Consider the following 25,963-nt stretch of genomic DNA (forward strand, 5'->3'; position numbering starts at 1 on the left):
TGAGAAGAGTCGGACATGTTGGAAGAACATGAGAAGAGGTGGTCATGTTGGAGGAACATATGAAGAGTTTGGACATGTTTAATGAACTTGAGAAGAGTCGGCCATGTTGGAGGAATGTGAAAAGAGTCGGCCATGTTGGAGGAACGTAAGAATAGTCGGACATGTTAGAAAAACATGAGAAGAGCCGGACATGTTGGAGGAACGTGAGAAGTTTCGGCCATGTTGGAGGAACGTGAGAAGTGTTGGCCATGTTGGAAGAACGTGAGAAGTGTTGGCCATGTTGGAGGAACGTGAGAAGTGTTGGCCATGTTGGAGGAACGTGAGAAGTGTTGGACATATTGGAGGAACTTGAGAAGAGTCGGACATGTTGGAGGAATGTCGGAAAAGTCTGACATGTTGAAGGAACTTCATATGACTCGGACATGTTGTAGGAACGTGAGAAGAGTTGGACATGTTTGTGGAACTTGAGAAGAGTTGGACAGTTGGAGGAACTTGTTGGAAGAACATGAGAAGAGTCAGACATGTTGGTTGAACTTGAGAAGAGTCGTACAAGTTGGAGGAACGTGAAAAGAGTTAGACAAGTTGGAGGAACGTCAGAACAGTCTCGGCCATGTTGGAGTAACTTGAGGAGATTCTGCCAAGTTGTAGGAACGTGAGTAATTTCGGCCATGTTGGAGCAACGTGAGAGGAGGCGAACATGTTGGAGGAACTTGAGAAGAGTCGGACATGCTGGAGGAACGTCGGAAAATTTGGACATCTTTGAGGTAGGTGAGAACAGTAGGCCTTGTTGGAGGAACGTGAGAAGAGTCGGACATGTTGGAAGAACATGAGAAGAGGTGGACATGTTGGAAGAACATGAGAAGAGGTGGACATGTTGGAGGAACTTGAGAAGAGTCGGACATGTTGGAGATACGTCGGACATGTTGGAGATACGTCGGAAAAGTCGCACATGTTGGAGATACGTCGGAAAAGTCGGACATCTTGGAGGTAGGTGAAAAGTGTCGGCCATGTTGGAGGAACGTGAGAAGAGTCGGACATGTTGGAAGAACATGAGAAGAGGCGGACATGTTGGAGGAACATATGAAGAGTCGGACAAGATGGAGGAATGTAGGAAAAGTCTGACATGTTGAAGGAACTTCAGAAGACTCGGACGTTTGTGGAGCTTGAGAAGAGTCGAACAAGTTGGAGGAACTTGTTGGAAGAACTTGAGATGAGTCGGACATGTTGGTTGAACTTGAGATGAGTCGGACATGTTGGAAGAACATGAGAAAAGGCGGACATATTGGAGGAACGTCGAAAAAGTCGGACATCTTGGAGGTAGGTGAGAAGAGTCGGCCATGTTGGAGGAACGTGAGAAGAGTCTGACATGTTGGAAGAACATGAGAAGAGGCGGACATGTTGGAAGAACATATGAAGAGTCGGACATTATGGAGGAACTTGGGAAGAGTCGGACGTGTTTGAGGAACGGGAGAATAGTCGGACATGTTGGAGGAACGGGAGAATAGTCGGACATCTTGGAGGAACGTGAGAATAGTCGGAGGAATGTAATAATAGTCGGACATGTTAGAAGAACATGAGAAGTGAGAAATTTCGACCATGTTGGAGGAACGTGAGAAGTGTTCGCCATGTTGTAGGAACATGAGAAGTGTTGGCCATGTTGGAGCAACGTGAGAAGAGTTGGACATGTTGGAGGAACTTGAGAAGAGTCGGATATGTTGGAGAAACGTCGGAAAAGTCTGACATGTTGAAGGAATTTCAGATGACTCGGACATGTTGGAGGTACGTGAGAAGAGTCGGACATGTTGGAGGAATTTGAGAAGAGTCGGACATGTTGGAGGAACTTGATAAGAGTCGGACATGTTGGAGGAACGTCAGAATAGTCGATCATGTTGGTGGAACTTGAGAAAAGTCGGCCATGTTGGAGGAACGTGAGTTAAGTCTGACATGTTGGTGGAACTTAAAAAGAGTCGGACATGTTGGAGGAACGTGAGAAGAGTCTGAATGTTGGTTGAACATGAGAAAAGTCGGACATGTTGGTTGAACATGAGAAGTGTCGGACATGTTAAAGGAACATGAAAAGAGTCGGCCATGTTGGAGGAACGTGAGAGGAGTCGGACAAGTTGGAGGAACGTAAGTAGAGTCTGATCTGTTGGAAGAACATTAGAAGAGTCGGACATGTTGGTTAAATTTGAGAAGAGTCGGACATGTTCGAGGAACATGAAAAAAGTCGGCCATGTTAGAGGAACGTGAGAGGAGTCGGACATGTTGAAAGAACATGAGAATAGGCGGACATGTTGGTTGAACTTGAGAAGAGTCAAACAAGTTGGAGGAATGTGAGAACAGTCGGCCATGTTGGAGGAACGTGAGAAGTGTCGGCCATGTTGGAGCAAGGCGAGAAGAGGCGAACATGTTGGAGGAACTTGAGAAGAGTCGGACATGCTGGAGGAACGTCGGAAAAGTCGGACATCTTTGAGGTAGGTGAGAACAGTTGGCTTTGTTGGAGGAACGTGAGAAGTGTCGGCCATGTTGGAGCAACGTGAGAAGTGTCGGCCATGTTGGAGCAACGTGAGAAGAGACGAACATGTTGGAGGAACTTGAGAAGAGTCGGGCATGCTGGAGGAACGTCGGAAAAGTCGGACATCTTTGAGGTAGGTGAGAACAGTCGGCCTTGTTGGAGGAACTTGAGAAGAGTCGGAAATGTTGGAAGAACATGAGAAGAGGTGGACATGTTGGAGGAACTTGAGAAGAGTCGTACAAGTTGGAGGAACGTGAGAAGAGTCGGACAACTTGGAGGAACGTGAGAAGTGTCGGCCATGTTGGAGGAACTTGAGAAGAGTCGGACAAGTTGGAGGAACGTGAGAAGAGTCGGACAATTTGGAGGAACGTCAGAACAGTCGGCCATGTTGGAGGAACCTGAGAAGAGTCGGACATGTTGGAGGAACGTCGGAAAAGTCAGAGATCTTGGAGGAACGTCAAAAGAGTTGGACATGTTTGTGGAACTTGAGAAGAGTCGGACCAGTTGGAGGAACTTGTTGGAAGAACATGAGAAGAGTCGGACATGTTAGTTGAACTTGAGAAGAGTCGGACATGTTGGAGGAACGTGAGAAGAGTCAGACAAGTTGGAGGAACGTGAGAAGAGTCGGACAACTTGGAGGAACGTGAGAAGTGTTGGCCATGTTGGAGCAACGTGAGAAGAGGCGGACATGTTGGAGGAACTTGAGAAGAGTCGGACAAGTTGGAGGAACGTGAGAAGAGTCGGACAATTTGGAGGAACGTCAGAACAGTCGGCCATGTTGGAGCAACGTGAGAAGAGGCGGACATGTTGGAGGAACTTGAGAAGAGGCGGACATGTTGGAGGAACCCGAGAAGAGTCGGACATGTTGGAGGAACGTCGGAAAAGTCGGAGATCTTGGAGGAACGTCAAAAGAGTTGGACATGTTTGTGGAACTTGAGAAGAGTCGGACCAGTTGGAGGAACTTGTTGGAAGAACATGAGAAGAGGCGGACATGTTAGTTGAACTTGAGAAGAGTCGGACATATTTGAGGAACGCCAGAAGAGTCGGACATGTTGGAGGAACTTGATAAGAGTCGGACATGTTGGAGGAACGTCAGAATAGTCGGATCATGTTGGTGGAACTTGAGAAAAGTCGGCCATGTTGGAGGAACGTGAGTTAAGTCTGACATGTTGGCGGAACTTAAAAAGAGTCGGACATGTTGGAGGAACGTGAGAAGTGTCGGACATCTTGGAGCAACATGAGAAGAGTCTGAATGTTGGTTGAACATGAGAAGAGTCGGACATGTTGGTTGAACATGAGAAGAGTCAAACATGTTTAAGGAACATGAAAAGAGTCGGCCATGTTGGAGGAACGTGAGAGGAGTCAGACAAGTTGGAGGAACGTAAGTAGAGTCTGATATGTTGGAAGAACATGAGAAGAGTCGGACATGTTGGTTAAATTTGAGAAGAGTCGGACATGTTGGAGGAACATGAAACGGAGGAACGTGAGAGGAGTCGGACATGTTGAAAGAACATGAGAATAGGCGGACATGTTGGTTGAACTTGAGAAGAGTCGTACAAGTTGGAGGAACGTGAGAACAGTCGGACAAGTTGGAGGAACGTGAGAACAGTCGGCCATGTTGGAGGAACGTGAGAAGAGTCTGACATGTTGGAGGAACGTGAGAAGTGTCGGCCATGTTGGAGCAAGGCGAGAAGAGGCGAACATTTTGGAGGAACTTGAGAAGAGTCGGACATGCTGGAGGAACGTCGGAAAAGTCGGACATCTTTGAGGTAGGTGAGAACAGTTGGCTTTGTTGGAGGAACGTGAGAAGTGTCGGCCATGTTGGAGCAACGTGAGAAGTGTCGGCCATGTTGGAGCAACGTGAGAAGTGTCGGCCATGTTGGAGCAACGTGAGAAGAGGCGAACATGTTGGAGGAACTTGAGAAGAGTCGGACATCTTTGAGGAACACCAGAAGAGTCGGACATCTTTGAGGAACGCCAGAAGAGTCGGACATGTTTGTGGAACTTGAGGAGAGACGGACATGTTAGGGGAACTTGAGAAGAGTCGGACATGTTGGAGGTACGAGAGAAGAGTCGGCCATGTTGGTGGAACGTGAAAAGAATCGGACATGTTGGAGTAACATATGAAGTGTCGGACATGTTGGAAGAACTTGAGAAGAGTCAGACATGTTGGAGGTTTTTCAGAAGAGTCGGACATTTTTGAGGAACGCCAGAAGAGTCGGACATGTTTGTGGAACTTGAGAAGAGACGGACATGTTGGAAGAACATGAGAAGAGGCGGACATGTTGGAGGAACATCAGAAGAGTCGGACATGTTGGAGGAACATGAGAAGAGTCGGACATGTTGGAGGAACGTGAGAAGAGTCGGACATGTTTGAAGAACATGAGAAGATGTGGACATGTTGGAGGAAGGTGAGAAGAGTCGGACATGTTGGAGGAGTGTCAGAAGAGTTGGACATGATGGAGGAACTTGGGAATAGTTGGACATGTTGGAGGAACGTGAGAAGAGTTGAACATCTTGGAGGAAGGTGAGAAGAGTCGGCCATGTTGGAGCAACGTGAGAAAAGTCGGCCATGTTGGAAGAACTTGAGAAGAATCGGCCATGTTGAAGGAACGTCATAAGTGTTGGACTTGTTGGAAGAACATGAGAAGAAGTCGGCCATGTTGGAGGAACGTGAGTAGAGTCTGCCATGTTGGAGGAACGTGAGAAGTGTCTGCCATGTTGGAGCAATGTGAGAAGAGTCGGACATAACTGAGGAACTTGAGAGGATTCGGACCTGTTTGAGGAACGTCAGAAAAGTCGGACATCTTGGAGGAAGGTGAGAAGAGTTGAGTCGGCCATGTTGGAGCAATGTGAGAAGAGTCGGACATAATGGAGGAACTTGAGAAGAGTCGGACATGATGGAGGAACGTGAGAAGTGTTGGACATAATGGAGGAACTTGAGAAAAGTCGGACATGTTGGAGAACATCGGAAAAGTCGGACATAAAGAAGGAACTTGAGAAGAGTCGGACATATTGGAGGAACGTGAGAAGAGTCGGACATGTTGGAGGAACGTGAGAAGAGTCGGACATGTTGGAAGAACATGAGAAGATGCGAACATGTTGGAGAAACGTGAGAAGAGTCGGACATGTTAGAAGAACGTGAGAAGAGTCGGCCATGTTGGAGGAATGTGAGTAGAGTCGGACATGTTGGAGAAACACGGCGGACTCTTCTCATGTTTCTCCAATATGTCCGAATCTTCTCACGTCGGACATGTTGGAGGAACATGAGAAGTGTGACTTTTCTCACATTCCTTGGAGGAACGCCAGAAGAGTCTGACATGTTGGAGGAACTTCAGAAGATTCGGACATGTTGGAGTAACGTGAGAAGAGTTGGACATGTTGGGGGAACTTGAGAAGAGTCGGACATGTTGGAGGAACGTCAGAAGAGTCGGACATTTTGGAGGAACGTGAGAAGAGTCAGAAATGTTGGAGGAACGAGAGAAGAGTTGGACGTGTTGGAATAACATGAAAAGAGTCAGACATGTTGGAGGAACGTCAGAAGAGTCGGACATGTTGGAGGAATGTGAGAAGAGTCGGACATGTTGGAGAAACATGGCCGACTCTTCAACATGTCCGACGTGAGAAGAATCGGACATTTTGGAGGAACGTGAGAAGAGTCAGAAATGTTGGAGGAACGAGAGAAGAGTTGGACATGTTGGAATAACATGAAAAGAGTCAGACATGTTGGAGGAACGTCAGAAGAGTTGGACATGTTGGAGGAACGTTAGAAGAGTTGCACATGTTGGAAGAACATGAGAAGAGTCTGACAAGTTGGAGGGACGTGAGAAGAGTCGGACATGTTGGAGGAACGTCACAAGAGTCGGACATGTTGGAGGAACGTCACAAGAGTCGGACATGTTGAAGGAACGTCACAAGAGTCAGACATGTTGGAGGAACGTGAGAAGAATCGGACATGTTGGAGGAACGTCACAAGAGTCGGACATGTTGGAGGAACGTCACAAGAGTCGGACATTTTGGACGAACGTCACAAGAGTCGGACATGTTGGAGGAACGTCACAAGAGTCGGACATGTTGAAGGAACGTCACAAGAGTCAGACATGTTGGAGGAACGTGAGAAGAATCGGACATGTTGGAGGAACGTCACAAGAGTCGGACATGTTGGAGGAACGTCACAAGAGTCGGACATTTTGGACGAACGTCACAAGAGTCGGACATGTTGGTGGAACTTGAGAAGAGTCGTACAAGTTGGAAGAACATGAGAAGAGTCGGACATAATCCTTTTGTTTGGTTTGAACTCAATTATAAGCTTAACATGTTATGTCTCCCACAGATGGTGTTGTGGAAACTGAAGAGAAAGATCTTACCAGAGAGGACGAACACTATTTATATCTTGATAATGGTATGTAATGTCAATACTAATTTTTGTGGTTTATTAAATGTGGCCTATGGTAAGCATGACACTGAATGTTTATTACATTGAACCCACAGAAGAGGTGGCCTTTCCAACCACTGTGGAGGAAGAAGTCCCACCCCACAAGAGACTGACACATTTTTTAAAAGAAGGGGATGCATCATTAGGAGATCGTGCAGTGAGACATTCTTCCTAAGGTAAACTATACACATAAACAGTTTTTTTAGTCAAGTTTTATCAGTCTTTGTTTTCTCACAAATAATGCAAATGCATATGTATGCATTGTTCTCTGTGGGCTAGAGACATTATAACAAACAAATGTATAACTTAATTTCTTAATCTTCTTTTATTTTTTTTATTTTCATACACATATTTTGTATGGTCACTTGCAGGTAAAGCTGCCCAGAAAAGGCGACCCTGGACACAGAACGAGTCGAAGGCTGTCGAGAAGCACATGAAGCGATTCATCACTTCTGGTATTGTACCAGGAAACAGTGACTGTAGGGCTGGGCGATATGGCCTTTTTTTAATATCTCGATATTTTTAGGCCATATCACGATACACGATATATATCTCGATATTTTGCCTTAGCCTTGAATGAACACTTGATGCATATAATCACAGCAGTATGATGATTCTATGTGTCTACATTAAAACATTCTTCTTCACACTGCATTAATATATGCTCATTTTAAACTTTCATGCAGGGAGGGAAATCACAACTAAGTCAATTGACCAACACTTTATTTATTAAACAGTTATTAAGCAGTGGCACAAACATTCATTTCATTTCCAAAACAGAAAGTGCAAGATTGTCAGAGACATTTTAAAACAAGCTATTAGTGCACTTTTGTGCATTATGTCACTAAGATGACATATAAAAACATTAAATTAAAGTGCACTTTTTGTACAGAACGCCACTACAATAGTTTAAAACAAATAAAGTGCACTTTTGTGCATGATGTCACACAAGATATTTCAATAAATGTCAAATAAAAATTAGCTGCATAATAGGAAATCAAATTGTGTACGACTGTACGTCCTTCGCTATGTGGTAGGTTCCTGCAGACGTTGTCTCCTTTTGTTGACAATTTTTTCATACAGTGTTGCAACTTATGGGTTATATAGTTCATGTGTGATGATCATTCATAATTTGCATGCTTGATTTAATTGCTGATAAATTGATCTATTATTATTTACTGCTAAAAAGAGTTAAAAGAGAATTGATTTGATTTATACATGTATTTGATATTGATTATTTGAGAAACACTGACATTGAATTGAGGTGTTTTCTACTTCATAGCCTAACAAAGGGTTAACTAAAACACTGCATGTTCCACAATTCATTGCGGCAAACCGGATGTTAAAAAACCGTGAGCAGGTGCATTGTGGTTGTTGAGATTGAGGATTATAAGCCTTCGGGTGAGTGAATGACAGATAAGGATCGTTTTGTATGCCATTTTTTTCTTATATAAAGTACAACTTTATTTCACATGTCCAGTACTTTGATCGTAGTTAATCTACATACGGTGTTTATCTGGAAATGTTTGCCTCGGCATTTTGATGGTGTGGGCGTGTGGCACCGAGCGGAGATGTTGATATGCGGAGTAAGCACTCTTCATTCTCTAGCAGGTGACTTTTCAAATGATGCTACATATTAGCAGTAATGCTACTTTTTGTAGCAACGCTTTTTCCCTACACTTGACAAATTACGGTTGTCTGTTCGACATATTCCCACTTGAAGCCAAACCACCGCCAGACGATGGACCACAGCTAACTTTAGCCATGCTGCTAACTCTCAGCTCCGCGAGGGCGTATACGTATGTGACGTATGTAAGAAGGTGCGCTTGTTGTCTGTGAGGACAGACAAGAAAGAGTGGGAAGAGCCTGTAGTGTAATGCCTGCAGTTAAAAGCAACTGCATGAGAACGTATACTCGAATATCACGATATAGTCATTTTCTATATCGCACAGAGACAAACCCGCGATATATCGAGTATATCGATATATCGCCCAGCCCTAAGTGACTGTTTAAAATGTTTGAGGGCCGAACCAGAAGCTCTCCAAAACCAGGAATGGCAAGCATTGAAGTTCTATGTGTACAACCGCATTACGGCCTACAAAAGGAGATTGCAGGTAAAATAGTCGCTTAAGAGATAATCAGCAAGACTGGTTAAGTAGAACAGTTTTTTATGTTCTATATGTTCAATGTTAAAAATAAAAAGTAAAAATAAAAGCTTAAATTAGTTTGTATTTTATTTCTGTGGTTTAAGGTAAGATAAGATAATCCTTTAATGATCCCACAACAGGGAAATTTGGGTTACTTTGTTTACGTGTTTCAAATATTGGTAAAAGAGAAAATACATTTTCTTGAAAAGTGAAACGTGTTATCCTGGCATTAATAGTACTGTAATTCTGTATGGTATCCATCCTTACTTAAAACTAATGTATTTTTCCCTTGTCCCCACAAGTGATGATCAAAAACTTGGTCCCCTTTCCATATGATAACCAGTGTGTGTGTGTGTGTGTGTGTGTTTATAACGCTCACTAAGGATGATATTACTGTTATGTTGTTGTTACCTGCTACAAAAAAATAAAAAAATAAAGGCGTCGTTCTGCAAGGCAGAAATCCAGTTAGCGCCGTCACAGACGTGCCCGCCTGTGAGTATTGACGGCCGACAAAGCTTGAGATGATTTGCGGTGTTGCCGCTCAGCAGCTGTTATGTGTCTCAAATGGCCAAGACCAAGTTTTTTTTGCTTCGGCTCCTCTGGAAGGACAGAAAAAACTGTTCGTGGTTCGCTTCACTACAAATCCCATTTTTACGTGATTAAGTGCGTATTCGCGAGATATCGTAAAGGTCTGCGCTATTTCGCTGCACGGTTGAGCCGCAACAGTGGGTATTGGCGGATGGCGGAGTCAATCCGTGGTGGCACCGTTCAGCAGACCTTACGTATCAAGTGGAAATCCAGGGTTACCGTATTTTCCGTACCATAGGGCGCACCAGATTATTAGGCACACTGCCGATGAATGGTCTATTTTCGACCATTTTTCATATGTAAGGTGCACCGTATTATAAAGCGCATTAAAGGAGTCATATTATTTTTTTCTAAATGTAAAAGACTTCCTTGTGGTCTACATAACATGTAATGGTGGTTCTTTGGTCAAAATGTTTTATAGATGTTTTACACATCATCTTCAAGCCGCTTTCTGACAGTCGCTTCAGGATGTGCCGTTTTGTGGGCGGTCTTAATTACGTGGCTCACCTTCGGCAGCGTCTTCTCCTCGTCATGTTTGTTATAGTTGTGTAGCGTGCAAGGACGGGAGTGGAAGAAGTGTCAAAAGATGGCTCTAACTGTTTTATTGACATTCAGACTTTACTTCAATCAATAACGGAGCAGCATCTCCTCATCCGAAAAACAACAATGTGTCCCGTGAAAAAACATCCGACCGGAACTCTCTAATAACTAAAGTTCCTTGGGTGAATAATGTAAACTCACTACACCGGTATGTTATAGCGCTTTCATGGCGCGTTTACTGACAGATATATGTAAGAACTTTACACTACTTTACATTAGAAATGGCAACAGCGGAGGATGAATGTCCCATAACAAGAAGATAGATATACCATATATATTACCATGAATTGATTAACGTGAACCCCGACTTAAACAAGTTGAAAAACTTATTCGGGTGTTACCATTTAGTGGTCAATTGTACGGAGTATGTACTGTACCATGCAATCTACTAATAAAAGTTTCAATCAATTAAATAGAGAAAAAGAAGAAGCTTATCGACTACGGTCGCGCGCAATTTTTCAGGACTTATGCAGATCCCAAATAGAGATAAGCAGGTACCAGAAGGTAAGAAAAGTTGCTTTTGCATTATATTGCGAAACAAAACACCAGTTAATATGTCTTACCTTATACACACACCACAATCATACTCGTCTGTTGAAGCACAGTACAATCCATCAAATGGTGCGGCTTCATAGCTTACCAAAGTCGCACTAAAACATTTTGATAGATTTTTGAGCGCCTTGTGTAATGTTTTATATTTTCAATGGAACATATAAAATGTTGGTGTTGTTTACTTGCGTCATATTGCAGTCTACACGTATGTCTTACGTGTGACTGCCATTATATGGCAGTCTAGACGTATCTCTTATGTGTGACTGCCATCTACTGGTCACACTTATCATTACACCATGTACCAAATAAAATAGCTTTGAGGTCGGTAAGCAAAACCAGAATTATTCCGTACATAAGGCGCACCGCTGAGTTTTGAGGAAACAAAAACATTTTAAGTGTGCCTTATAGTCCGGAAAATATGGTACACGTAACAATCAAACAGCTGGTGTGTATCAAGTACAATACTTACAGTGTATACACGTTTTAGGACAAAACAAAAGACTAGATTAAGCAAAGTTGCAAAGACTACTCCTAGACTAAGCAACACACCCTACATAACTGTCATCTAACGTGCAACTGTATGTAAAGTCCACTATATAATACGTGCAAATGATTCTCAAAAGGGCAGGAAAACAATACAAATCTGGACAGCACAGTTATCAGTTCACTAAATGTCAAATACAAATATATATTTTATTATTAAATTAACATTTAATAGCACATGAACACACAGACAATTCACAGTACAAAGGTAGTTAGTGTACAGCTTGTATAACAGAGTAGATTTACTATTTATGAACTAAAAATGAGTCAAGACATTTTGCATCAGTCCATCTTAGATGAGTTCGGGCCCATCGTAGCCGGCGGCGTTTCTGGGTGTTGTTGATAAATGGCTTTCGCTTTGCATAGTAGAGTTTTAACTTGCACTTACAGATGTAGCCACGAACTGTAGTTACTGATATTGGTTTTTTGAAGTGTTCCTGAGCCCATGTGGTGATATCCTTTACACGCCGATGTCTGTTTTTGATGCAGTATTCAATGTTACGTGCAGTGATTTCTCCAGATTCTCTGAATCTTTTGATGATATTATGGAGCGTAGATGGTGAAATCCCTAAATTCTTCGCAATAGCTGGTTGAGAGATGTTGTTCTTAAACTGTTGGACAATTTTCTCACGCATTTGTTGACAAAGTGGTGACCCTCGCCCCATCCTTGTTTGTGAATGACTGAGCATTTATTGGAAGCTGCTTTTATACCCAAACATGGCACCCACCTGTTTCCAATTAGCGTGTTCACCTGTGAGATGTTCCAAATAAGTGTTTGATGAGCATTCCTCAACTCGAGAGCCGCGGGCTGCTGACCCCCCAGGTTAAACAACTTTAAGAAGGAGAGTTGTTACACTGCTGTTTGGAATTTCCCAATTTGGAAGCTTCTAAATGAATATTGCATTGGCTCCAATTTAGACCTTATGTCATAATACTTTCTTTACATGTGTTTGCCATATATCATCCAATATGTTAGCATAGTTTGTTTAACTGAAACATATGACCTCATGCATAAAGGCTTTGAAGCTACTTTGAATACCATGGAGTCAAAGTAAGGAAAATCAAAGTGGTAGATTTTTAAATAGAGAAGGAATAATAATAATAATAATAATAAATAATCGTTTGTTTTTTGCACAGTTTATTTTACTGTTTTAGTAAGTTTCATACCCAGGGAGGAGCAAAGTGTGTCCTGAGTTGATATCCACTGAAGTACAAATTGCACAATCCGAATCTATGTCTACTTTTGTGTCAGAGGTTATTGTGATTATTTGCTTATGTAAGCTCGATTATCGGTGTAAAAATGGACTTTCAGTGCATGCCGATGTGACGTCTCAACATTGCACCAACAATGCAATTTTCGTGAACTCCCACGTTCTGTAGTAACACCCTTGGAGGAAATGAGAGTTCTTTTTTTAAAGGGGAACTGCACTTGTTCTGTAATTTTTCCCATTGTTCACAGTACTTATGAGAGACAAGAAGACAAAAAGTTTTTCTTTGCGTTCTAACTGTTAAAAATGGGCTTGTTTTTGGTGGCTAGCAATGTAGAGCAGTCCGTTCTGCGTCTAAATCACTTTAAAAACGCATTTAAAAACTGCCCAAAAAACCTTAATTTATGTCCATCCATCCATCCATTCATCTTCTTCCGCTTATCTGAGGTCGGGTCGCGGGGGCAGCAGCCTAAGCAGGGAAGCCCAGACTTCCCTCTCCCCAGCCACTTCGTCCAGCTCCTTCCGGGGGATCCCGAGGCATTCCCAGGCCAGCCGGGAGACAAAGTCTTCCCAACGTGTCCTGAGTCTTCCCTGTGGCCTCCTACGGGTCGGACGTGCCCGAAACACCTCCCTAGGGAGGCGTTCGGGTGGCATCCTGACCAGATGCCCGAACCACCTCATCTGGCTCCTCTCCATGTGGATTTAATTGTACTTAATTTATGTACACTTGTATAATAATAGAGCGAACACTGCGGAACTGACTTTTTTTTAGCGTGCTAACACTTTGGTGTGCTACAGTATTAGCTGTGAGCTAGCTACAGCAAGAGAAAAGCTAGCTCCTACGTCAGCACACGAATCTCGTTTGAGTTTGTAATGCACAACACAATGGGATAGATCACCAATCTGAAAAACATAAATGATCATATTACAGTATGTGTATAGTATTAAAACCAACATATCATGTTTTGTTTGTACACAGCTAGCTTGACAGTATGTACTGTTGTTGTACTAACACACATGACATGCGGCTGTATCATGATCAGTATTATAGTGAGTCACTCGATGGTTTGGTCCAGCCGGCCGGGGACATTTCAGAATAGAATATATCTTTATTGTCATTGTACATTGTACAACGAAATTGTAAGCAAAACTAATTTAGTGCAAATTCATAACACATAAGAACATAGATAAAAATACCAAGCACACAGCTCACATGCACAGTCATTATTGTCGTCTTGTGTTCAGCGACCCTATTGCTCTCGGGTAAAAAGTGTTCTTAAGTCTTTATTTCCAGTTGATTTGGGGCAAGAAATCCATATTTGTCGGCATAGCTTGGCTCCGAGTTCCACGTTTACAGCGTCAAAGTCACGTAACCTCACTCTCTCGGCTGTCGTCTGTTCCAACGTTTCACCCTCTCTCACTGCTTGCTTCGATAAGTTCATCCTCAGTATACTCAGCTTCAAAAAGATAAGGTTGTGAATCCTCATTTGTCAGAAAATAGTTGTCTTTGTTGTCTGTTACCAAGTCTGCCGTGATTGGAAAACACGTTAGGACCACGCATTTGTTGCCAGAACTTGTAAGTCGGAAGTGCGCTGCTATGGAAATGGAAATTAATGTGTCAAGGAAATTAGTTCCGGAAACGCTTAGAATGACCAAAATACAGTAAATATTGTATAAATATATATTTTTTTATAAACCTATCTGGTACTACATTATATATATATATATATATATATACTTGCAGTGTGTATATAAAACGTTTATGGAAGGTTTTGAAGTTATTTTGTTTTGTTTTTCTACAACGGTGACTCCTATTAGCCGCATCTTCCTAGCGTTTTTTTATCAACTTTAAAATCCTAAAAAAAAAAAGACATATGTATTCTTGATTGTGAACGATATTCCAAAATAAGTGCTGTTCCCCTTTAAATCTATGGAATGCCTGTGTGTGTTTGAATGACCCGCAGTGCACCGCTATCACCAAGCAGTACAGTTTGTTATAGTACAGTACAGGGAATTGTCATGTTGTGTAACAATGAGAACACAACATGCTGTAAAATACCCAAATTGATACTTCTCTATGTACTGTAGGTCACTGTGATGTGTTTGTGTCTTTATAGCGACCTGGAGGAACAGATGTGTTTTCCTTCATTATACATGTCAAAGACGAGAAATAAATACAATTAATTGTACAACCAGAAAATTAATACATGCCAAAAAAAAAGAAAAAACTACGGAAACAAAATTAGTCTGTTGAGGGATCAAACTGTGGCCATCATAACATATTTATTGACTGTGCAGGTAATCTTTTAAGGCAAGTATCATTTTTACAATCCAAATGGCCTAACAAGAGTTAACAATTTTAATAACAATACAATAAAATGTAAATAAAAACTAAATACAATGATTTACAAATCCTTTTCAACTTATATTCAATTGAATAGACTGCAAAGACAAGATACTTAATGTTTGAACTGAGAAACTTGTTTTTGTTTTTTTTGCCAATAATCATTAACTTAGAATTGAAAGGCAGCAACACATTGCAAAATAGTTGTCACAGGGGCATTTTTACCACTGTGTTACATGGCCTTTCCTTTTAACAACACTCAATAAACCTTTGGGAAATGAGGAGACCAATTTTTGAAGCTTTTCAGGTGGAATTCTTTCCCATTCTTGCTTGATGTACAGCTTAAGTTGTTCAACAGTCTCCCTTCTGATTATTTAGCCTTCATATTGCACCACACATTTTCAATGTCCGGACAACAGGCAGGCCAGTCTAGTACCCGCACTCTTTTACTATGAAGCCACGCTGTTGTAACACGCGCAGAATGTGGCTTGGCATTGTCTTGTTGAAATAAGCAGGGGCGTCCATGATATCGTTGCTTGGAAGGCAACATATGTTGCTCCAAAACCTGTATGTACATTTCAGCATTAATGGTGACTTCACAGATGTGTAAGTTACCCATGCTTTGGGCACTAATACACCCCCATACCATCACAGATGCTGGCTTTTGAACTTTGCGCCTATAGCAATCCGGATGGATCTTTTCCTCTTTGGTCCGTAGGACACGACGTCCACAGTTTCCAAAGACAATTTGAAATGTGGACTCGTCAGACCACAAAACACTTTTCCACTTTGCATCCGTTCATCTTAGATGAGCTCGGGCCCAGCGAAGCCGGCGGCGTTTCTGGGTGTTGTTGATCAATGGCTTTGGCTTTGCATAGTAGACTTTTAACTTGCACTTACAGCTGTAGCGACCAACTGTAGTTACTGACAGTGGTTTTCTGAAGTGTTCCTCAGCTCATGTGGTGATATCCTTTGCACACTGATGTCGCTTTCTGATGCAGTACCGCCTGAGGGATTGAAGGTCACCGGCATTCAACATTGATTTTTGGTGATTTCTCCAGATTCTCTGAACCTTTTGATGATATTACGCACCGTAGATGGTGAAATCCATAAATTCCTTGCAATAGCTCGTTGAGAAATGTTGTTCTTAAACTGTTCGACAATTTGCTCACGCATTTGTTAACAAAGTGGTGACCCTCGCCCCATCCTTGTTTGTGAATGACTGAGCATTTCATGGAAGCTGCTTTTATACCCAATCATGGCACCCACCTGTTCCCAATTAGCCTGGTCACCTGTGGGATGTTCCAAATAAGTGTTTGATGAGCATTCCTCAACTTTCTCAGTCTGTTTTGCCACTTGTGCCAGCTTTTTTGAAACATGTCTCAGGCATCAATTTCCAAATGAGCTAATATTTGCAAAAAATAACAAAGTTTACCAGTGTGAACATTAAATATCTTGTCTTTGCGGTCTATTCAATTGAATATAGGTTGAAAAGGATTTGCAAACCATTGTATTCCTTTTTTACTTACGATTTACACAATGTGCCAACTTCACTGGCTTTAGGTTTCGTATAATATTTAGACAAATTATTGACTTACGGTGATGTATTTGATAATTTGTGAGAACATACAGACATCGCACATCAAATCTGGGTTTTTTTTAAAGCAAATTTTATAACATCAGTGCCCTAAATTAAGCATTTTCTAAAAAAATATCAATACTACAGTAGTATTGGCCACTCAAGGAGACCAAACCAATCACTGCGCACTGTTCAGTATTGTGACAACTGATTGGCTCATCCCCAGGAAGCAATACTACATTGGGTTAAGAGTGTTAAGGTGACTAAAAGGTGTCACTTCATGTCTAAAGGGCCCAAATATTTAGAAGGTAAACAACAGTTTTTTTATATCCACTAGTTATGAAAACATTGGATTTTTGTTTGTGATGAAAAAGCTGAAAAACAAAGTGGTAAAAAAACCCTGTATTTTGCTTTTGAAAATATTTTAGAATGTATAACCATTGAAATTTGTCATAAAAAAAGCAAACATTTATTTATCAGTTGTATATACAGAACACTTAAGGCAAGGATTGAGTTGACTGAGGACTGCATTACGACAACCTTCACTAAAATCAGTCAAAAATGACCTAAGTGATCAGTCCAACATTGACCTCTTTAACCCGAATAAGCAAAATACCATTGATGACTTCATAGGTATAATGTATAGCATGAGTTTATATCCTAAAATTACAAGACCAGGCAGAATCGCAAGACATTCTTTTTGATAATATTTTTACTAATGATTTTGATAGTAATACTACAATCTGTCTGCTAATAATCAGTGGTCATCTCCCAGGTTTTTACAATTTATGACGGACACTACAGTAAGAAGAGCAAGGATGCTAAAAAAGACATATCAAAGATAAAGTATGAAGGCTTTATGAATGATATGCAAAAAAGCCAAGTTGGGATGATGCGTACAGTGAAAATGATGTAGATGAAACATGAGGTCATTTCACTTTCATGATTCTTAATGACAAACATCGTCCGTGGAAACAACTTAGTAAGACACAGAAGAAGAACGATCAACCACAGATGACAAAGGTACTGAAAAATGCTTGTAACAAGATTAATACATTATGTAGAACATTAATAACACAAAGATCTATATGGACAGAAAATATGTACAAAACTTAACAAGCTAACTGGCATACTGTGAATATTTAGGAAAGAACAAAACAAAGCAACATGGGGCATTCTAAAGGATATTTTAAGGATTATACTTTTCAGACACAAACGTGAAAAATGACAATATGTTCGAAGTAATTGAAAGCTCTAATAACTACTTTGTAAATGTTAGACCAAATCTGGAGAGAAGAATTCCAGATCATGTATCTGTTGAAAACTAGAATGATACCGTAGCCAGAAATATACACTTAATGTTCAGGGTTGGTACGGGTGCTTAAAAACCTTGAAAATGCTTGAAATTAATGTTGTGTTTTCAAGGTTTGAAAAATGTTTGAATTTTGGGTGAAATGCATGGAAATGTTCATCATATTTCTTGGCAGTCTGACTCTATAGGCAAATTATAAAATGGAAAAAAGGTAAATAAGTTTCCTTAAAAATGAAAGCTACACGCTTGATCTGTTGGCTTTGCACGAGCCCTTACATACCAGAGCCGTATATTGTGTTGCCCCCAACAGGACGATGGTGTATCGGTCCATCATGCCGGGAGGTTGTCGTTTTAATGAACATTGGATGGAAATTATTAGTCCATTATTGGACTTGTTTGTACTGTGAAGGTCATTTAGTGTATAATGTGTAACCTTTTTTACAACTTAAGAGCGGAGTTAATATGAATGATTTTGTAGTTTTTACACAACATGGTTGTATGCTTTTTCTTGCTCTATTATTTTCGTTGTCTACTTAACTTGCCTGGCTACTCAGTGAAAGCAAAACAAGTTAACTTTTGTCTTTTTGTTCATTTGTTATCATAGCCACAGTTATAAGGCTAGATATGCTTAATCAAAGGTGACTGAGGTGTTGTGAAACAAACACAATATTTTCCTTTAATTTATTATCCTTATATTAATATGGAACAGTTTTGTTAATAAATTAGTGAAATTTACATTTTGAGGGTGCGTGTGTTTATATCACGTCATGCAGTTTACAAGCACAAATACGGTGTGAATCAATCCGTGCTGTTCAAAGTCAGTGAGTTCTGTAAGTAAGAAAAATAACAATACATTTGAAAAACAACACAAATGGAGACACATTTGCAAACCCCAATGACATCGAATAGTCTACAGAAACACTGCTTTATTGGTTCAATGCTAGGCTTAGGTTTGAGCAGTTTTTCCGTATTTTTCCTACAGACAGCATTTGGTGACCTCAAACAACAAGGCTATGGATTGATTCATACTGGTGGATCGCATCACCAGCGCACTTGTGCATCTGGAATGACTCAAATGCAAGAAAATGCATAAAGAAAAACATCTTGTCATGTAGGAGATATAGTGATCTATCCATCCATTTTCTACCGCTTGTCCCTCTCGGGGTCGCGAGGAACTGCACTTGGGCGGAAGGCAGCATACACCCCGGACAAGTTGCACAAATGTATTTCCTGAAATTAAAAAAAAACAACATTTAAAAAAGCTATAATATTATAGAAGGAAATTGCTGAATAGATAATATGTCTTAGTATTTTTTTTTTTCTGTCATTTCAAATATATTGAAACATACACACAGATGATTCTCTGTCCATCGCAGCGCGAGCACCACTTTCCTCCCAGCCATGTGCGTCTCTCTCGGATAGCACGCCCTTTTTCACACGTGCTAAATAAAACGCAAAATAGTTGTCAAGTTTAAGCACTGGACTATCTATTAAACACAACAAGAAGCAAGGAATCAAGCAGAGACAGATTTCAATTTTGCTCATGTGGAGAACGCATGGAGCTGCACACTCAGTAACAGTCTCCCACCACGCTCTGGGGAACAGCTCCCGCGCCCCCCATTTTATTCAGGAGTTCCCTAGTTACATCGCTGAGGCTGCTTCTAAAGGGAGGGGTCACATATTATGCAAGCAGCCCCAGTAGACACAATACGTGATTATTCAGAATGGAAATGTGCTGAGCCTTGTGATTTCGCCCTCTCTCTGCTTTGTCTGCCCGGTGTTGCCTTATCTCCGTTGAGGTACTTGAGGTTTGTCCTTGGCTGTTTGCAGGCTGAAAAACACAAACAGCTGCGGCGAGGCAACTCCTAACTTGCAGTGGAAGATAACAAGTTATGTGCCTTTAAGCATAACAGTTGTGTGATAACGTATATATAATTATTCTAACATTTGTGCTTGCAAAACGGTGATGAGTGTTCATAGATCACATTGCACATGCTGTTTAATATATTTGCATTTTCTCCACACTGTATTGTGGGCGTTTTGATGATCAACATATATTCTGCATATTAATGAAAGACAGATGCAAAATGGATTGCACGCCTCATTCTGCTCACTCAAGAGACGCTTAGTAGATCAGACTTGCGTGTGCTATCAAGTTTGCACGTGTCTCGTACACACTAACCTTTAGTAAATCAGGCCCAAAGTATATAAAAAGTACAAAAATGTATCTTGAGAAACATCTTAAAGGGGAACATTATCACAATTGCAGAAGGGTTAAAACCATTAAAAATCAGTTCCCAGTGGCTTATTATATTTTTTGAAGTTTTTTTCAAAATTTTACCCATCACGCAATATCCCTAAAAAAAGCTTCAAAGTGCCTGATTTTAACCATCGTTATAAACACTGTCCATTTTCCTGTGACGTCACATAGTTAAGCCAACACAAACAAACATGGCGGAAAGAACAGCAAGCTATAGCGACATTAGCTCGGATTCAGACTCGGATTTCAGCGGTTTAAGCGATTCAACAGATTTCGCATGTATTGAAACGGATGGCTGTAGTGTGGAGGCAGGTAGCGAAAACGAAATTGAAGAAGAAATTGAAGCTATTGAGCCATATCGGTTTGAACCGTATGCAAGCGAAACCGACGAAAACGACACGACAGCCAGCGACACGGGAGAAAGCGAGGACGAATTTGACGATCGCCTTTTAACCAACGATTGGTATGTGTTTGTTTGGCATTAAAGGAAACTAACAACTATGAACTAGGTTTACAGCATATGAAATACATTTGGCAACAACATGCACTTTGAGAGTGCAGACAGCCCAATTTTCATCAATTAATATATTCTGTAGACATACCCTCATCTGCGCTCTTTTCCTGAAAGCTGATCTGTCCAGTTTTGGAGTTGATGTCAGCAGGCCAGGGAAGCTAGGGTCGATATTGTTCTCTTGATCAGCTTTGGTGGCATAAGGGACGGTGTGAGCCAAGACATCCAGGGGGTTTAGATCGCTCGTCTGTGGAAACAAACTGCCGCCATTGCTTGCTGTGCCACCGAGGTCCTTTGTCTCTGAATTGCTCACACACTCCGGCAGATTCAATGGGGGTCTGGCGGCAGATTTCTTTGACTTTATCGTTGGAAATGCATCTGCTTTGAGTGTCGCAGGATATCCACTCATTCTTGCCATCTGTCGTAGCATAGCTTTTGTCGGTAAAGTGTGCGGAACAAACGTCCAATTTCTTGCCACTTTCGCATCTTTGGGCCACTGGTGCAACTTGAATCCGTCCCTGTTCGTGTTGTTACACCCTCCGACAACACACCGACGAGGCATGATGTCTCCAAGGTACGGAAAACAGTCGAAAAACGGAAAATAACAGAGCTGATTTGACTCGGTGTTTGAGAAAATGGCGGATTGCTTCCCGATGTGACGTCACAACGTGACGTCATCGCTCCGAGAGCGAATATTAGAAAGTCGTTTAATTCGCCAAAATTCACCCATTTAGAGTTCGGAAATCGGTTAAAAAAATATATGGTCATTTTTCTGCAACATCAAGGTATATATTGACGCTTACATAGGTCTGGTGATAATGTTCCCCTTTAAACCTCATTTGAGATGATCTTATTCATCTTACTCAGGATTATTATAGCCTAATTGGATACACCTGGTCCTAATTTGACACTGAGCTATTTAAGCAGGGCACGGACAGCTTGTCCTCGCTGGCGTATTGCTTCCTGTGCCGTCATACCTAACTTCGATGTTTCTGCCGCAGGTCAGTTTTGTTCTTACCTCCATTTTTTGTTCTCCTCTCTCAAGAGGTGGAGTTATTCCTCATTAGACTGAACATTCCCAGTGGGTCTTGGCCATTCCCCCGCCGATTGCTGGAAAGCTCATCGTGGACAAAATGTTATAGTGTGCAATTTTGCCGTGTCTCTTTTTGTTTGGATTGTCATCAAAATTAAAGCACTGCACTTATTGCTGCCGCGCCTCACGTCTCTGCATCCGGGATCTACTGTTGACTGAGCCAAGACAACAACAACAGGTACTAACCTGCCTTTGAGGCATCTGCCTACTTTTCAAACCTATTAACTTTCGATGAATGCCTTTTCTTTTAAATGAGCTTGGCGAGAGACAAATTATGACTACAAATGTCACCGGGCTGTGACCAAATTTGTGGTGAAAGGCTTGCACCCATTTGCCATAGTGTTCCTGAATTTTGGTAGGTGATTGTTCAGTTGTACAAAACCCCAAAACAGTGAAGTTGGCACGTTGTGTAAATGGTAAATAAAAACAGAATACAATGATTTGCAAATCCTTTTCAACTTATATTCAATTGAATATACTGCAAAGACAATATATTTAATGTTTGAACTGAGAAACTTTTATTTTTTTTGCAAATAATCATTAACTTAGAATTTAATGGCAGCAGCACATTGCAATAATGTTGTCACGGGGGCATTTTTACCACTGTGTTACATGGCCTTTCCTTTTAACAACACTCAGTAAACGTTTGGGAACTGAGGGGACACATTTTTGAAGCTTTTCAGGTGGAATTCTTTCCCATTCTTGCTTGATGTACAGCTTAAGTTGTTCAACAGTCTGGGGTCTCTGTTGTGGTATTTTAGGCTTCATATTGCGCCACACATTTTCAATGAGAGACAGGTCTGGACTACAGGCAGGCCAGTCTAGTACCCGCACTCTTTTACTATTAAGCCACGCTGTTGTAACACGTGCAGAACGTGAATTTCGGCCTTGCTGCTTACATGCAGTGATTTCTTCAGATTCTCAGAACCTTTTGATGATATTACGGACCGTAGATGGTGAAATCCCTAAATTCCTTACTATAGCTGGTTGAGAAATGTTGTTCTTAAACTGTTTGACAATTTGCTCACACATTTGTTGACAAAGTGGTGACCCTCGCCCCGTCCTTGTTTGTGAATGACTGAGCATTTCATTGAAGCTGTTTTTATACCCAATCATGGCACCCACCTGTGCCCAATTAGCCTGTTCACCTGTTGGATGTTCCAAATAAGTGTTTGATGAGCATTCCTCAACTTTCTCAGTCTGTTTTGCCACTTGTGCGAGCTTTTTTTAAACATGTTGGAGTCATCAAATTCCAAATGAGCTAATATTTGCAAAAAATAACGTTTACCAGTTTGAACGTTAAGTATCTTGTCTTTGCAATTTATTCAATTGAATATAAGTTGAAAAGGATTTGCAAATCATTGAATTCTGTTTTTATTTACCATTTACACAACGTGACAACTTCACTGCTTTTGCTTTTGTTTTTTTTATATGATAATAACTTTAATATAGAGGCAACTTGTTTTTCCACTCTACTGGTACTTTAAGTTACAGTTTGGTAGAGATCATTGAGTTGTGTTACAAGTTTCACTTCAATCCAACTTATGGGGTTTGATAGCAGTGCCACCAAGTGGTGTATTTGTCAGAAATATGAGACCGCAGGAAACAATAGAATAACCTTTGCAGCAGTTCAGAATTCTGAGTGAAAGTGTCATGTGAACGATCCCTCATGGAGTCCTTGGTGAGACAATGAGCTGCTTGGCCCCATTGTTTGTTTGTCTGTGTGTGGATGAGGCCACCTTATAAAGAACTTACAAGGTCCACAACAGCCACATAAATGCACTATGCTGTGTTCAGCAAATGACTTTCAAGCAGGTGAACATCAACTTTTCTTTTATTTGCGCGATAACATACACCAGCTTGCATCTTTATGAGCTGCTGTCTTTATTGATCAGTGCTATCCGTTCGGGGTGAGAAGGTTTACTGCGTGGACTGAACAGAGATGTTTATCCGGTGCTAATTAATTGCAAGCATAGCCTTTTTTTTCTGTAAAATGGCAGGATTGAAAACAGTTGCACATGACGGGTGCTTGCACTTTCTTGTTAAACCTGGCAGAAAAGCAATGTTTGGTTTCCTGCACAGTACAGCACATGTGGTTTAGTAAAATTAGGGTTATTAAACAGTTTCTGGGCACATCACAGCGTACTGTCTTTCTGATATTTGCTGGATCCTTATGTTTTCTGTCATATGGATTAAAACTGTTAAATAATAAGTTGATGATCAACAAATATGGCAACCTGTAAGGATGTGATTGTAGAGGTTGCCCTCTAGTGGGTTCTGCGGACCACCACACACTGCCACGAGAGCCCGGACTTCAGGGTACAACACTGTTTTATTTTCATAAGTCGTGCTAGGCTTTTGCTTTCTAGCAAATTGGCTTTTTCTCAGTTCGTCTTTCTCTCTCTCTCTCTGGCTCCCACTCCAACTCCCGTGTCTCGTTCCGGCTGCTACTAATAAAGGCGACAGATGATTAGATCACAAGGTCCACCTGGGCCATCTACACACCTGTCGCTATCTTCGAGGCCGGTCCTTGCACACCTCGTTTCGCGGCAGGCCCGCAGGCCACGCCCCCCTCCACAGTGATATTTAAATTTGACTGTAAATAATATAAATTTAATTGACCTACCATATTTTTACCGATATCCAATACCAATAACAAGATCTGATAGCTCAGTTACAGCTCATTTTATTCCTATTCTGCGTTATGTGTTTTATGTTGCACGATTGCACCAAGAAAAATTCCCTAGTTTGTGAACCCGTTCTAAAACAATGGCAATAAAAAACTATTCTGATTCTGATTTTACATGGATATAAAACAATATTAAGTATTAAATAAGGCTTAGAACGATCCGCCTGGCTGCTGCCAGGCACATTGGTTACAGAATGAATCTTTCAAAATAGAAGTCTAAGCACGTTTCATTACTTTCAAATAGTAATTACAATAACAACCAATGAATGTACCAAGTTTCATCATTTCAACTTGTTGTTAAACAATAAAGAACATTGCCAATGTTTTCAAAGATTATTTAACAATGTTAACTTATTTATTGGCTTTTAAATCAACGCATGAGTTGCTGTTTTTAATTACCATGCTTTCACTTTATGAGCTTCTTGTCAATGGGGAGACCTATGATGTGTTTTAATGTACATTTCAACCACTTCCTTGTGGTCCAGATCAGTAGTTCTCAAACTTGTTTCACCAAGTATCACCTCAGACAAAAACTTGGCTCCCAAGTACCACCATAATGACCAACATACAAATTTGAATGGAGTGTTTCAAAGTGTTTTTCTCTAGAAAAATGATAAAAACTAGTTAAATAGCATTTTATTTAAGAAGCATATTCGATAGTTTAGTTTGTATCCAATCCGCCATCTTATGTTGCCATGCTGTACGAAATCTGCCCAAGGCCTTCAGAATCAACAATGCGGGCGTCCGTGCACTGTCAGCGAGTTGATAGATAATTTCCATAGCCAATCAGATCATGAGTTGTTGTCAGTAAGGCCTTCTAGATGACCTCACGTTGAACGTGACATTTACGCGTCCTGTGATTGGATACTCATCGGGATCGTTAGCGGATGAATTTGAGAACACATACAGTTGATAGACAGTTGTGATAGCCAATCAGATCACAAGTTGTTGACAGTAGCCTATCTAGGCAGCATGATGTTAACGAGACTGTGATTGGATACTCACTTGTCATTCCAAAATGAGTATCCATTCCCAAGTTTCAATTTAGCAGGAATGCAAAAAAAATGAAAATGAATATCCCTAAAAATATAGAATACACACATATACATTTCTTTAGGGCTGCTTGATTAAATTGATCAATTTGATTAGGAAAAAGCTTTGATTTATATTTTAGTGCTTTGAATATTTGTTTAATGAGTGTAACTATAAAAATGTATAAAATCCGGACCACATGGAGTTCCCGAATCTGTAAACAATGCAGACATTCACATTAGCGGTGGTGTGTGTTTACCGTAATCTGAGGTTTCTGGTTTATTTTTATTAATGTGCACATGTTAAAAGTCTATAAAAGTCTACATTTCAATGTCGATGATACGCATTTACTGTGTTACTGTATTATAGACAAGCATACAAATTGTTGTCTATTTAAACTGTTTTCCCTAAAATGCGCATTGAGGCTCTAAAGGTGTTTAACTTGACTAGTCGACTTATCAAACAACCTAATCCATAGCTGCCCACCTTTATATTCTACAAACACCGTTTCCATATGAGTTGGGAAATTGTGTTAGACGTAAATATAAACAGAAT

General features: G+C 40.9%; 1 protein-coding gene across 2 annotated transcripts in view; it reads left to right on the forward strand.

Annotated features, from left to right (window-relative positions):
- The first annotated feature begins 1,558 nt into the window (after positions 1-1,558).
- Positions 1,559-25,963, forward strand: part of p2ry13 (purinergic receptor P2Y13) — a 49,727-nt gene continuing 25,322 nt past the window's right edge. The window contains exons 1-3 of one of the 2 annotated variants that reach the window (XM_061973032.1): positions 1,559-6,917; positions 7,007-7,126; positions 7,322-7,405. The gene's annotated coding sequence lies outside the window, so the exon portion shown is untranslated. Of the gene's footprint in view, positions 6,918-7,006; positions 7,127-7,321; positions 7,406-17,471; positions 17,535-25,963 lie in introns of those variants that run through there. The other variant, XM_061973033.1, reaches the window with a different exon arrangement.

This window comes from Nerophis lumbriciformis, linkage group LG17 (assembly GCF_033978685.3).
Source record: "Nerophis lumbriciformis linkage group LG17, RoL_Nlum_v2.1, whole genome shotgun sequence".
NCBI classification, from domain to species: domain Eukaryota; kingdom Metazoa; phylum Chordata; class Actinopteri; order Syngnathiformes; family Syngnathidae; genus Nerophis; species Nerophis lumbriciformis.